The sequence below is a fragment of the Piliocolobus tephrosceles genome, chromosome 2 (genome assembly GCF_002776525.5).
Source record: "Piliocolobus tephrosceles isolate RC106 chromosome 2, ASM277652v3, whole genome shotgun sequence".
Lineage (NCBI taxonomy): Eukaryota > Metazoa > Chordata > Mammalia > Primates > Cercopithecidae > Piliocolobus > Piliocolobus tephrosceles.
Window position 1 is genome coordinate 178,926,712 of NC_045435.1, and position 279 is coordinate 178,926,990.

Here is a 279-nt window from a genome sequence, read left to right on the forward strand (position 1 = left end):
CACACCTGTAATCCCAGCACTTTGGGAGGCTGAGACGGGCGGATCACGAGGTCAGGAGATCAAGACCATCCTGGCTAACATGGTGAAACCCTGTCTCTACTAAAAAATACAAAAAAAAACTAGCCGGGCGAGGTGGCAGGTGCCTGTGGTCCCAGCTACTCGGGAGGCTGAGGCAGGAGAATGGCGTAAAGGTGGAGCTTGCAGTGAGCTGAGATGCGGCCACTGCACTCCAGCCCGGGTGACAGAGCGAGACTCCGTCTCAAAAAAAAAAAAAAAAAA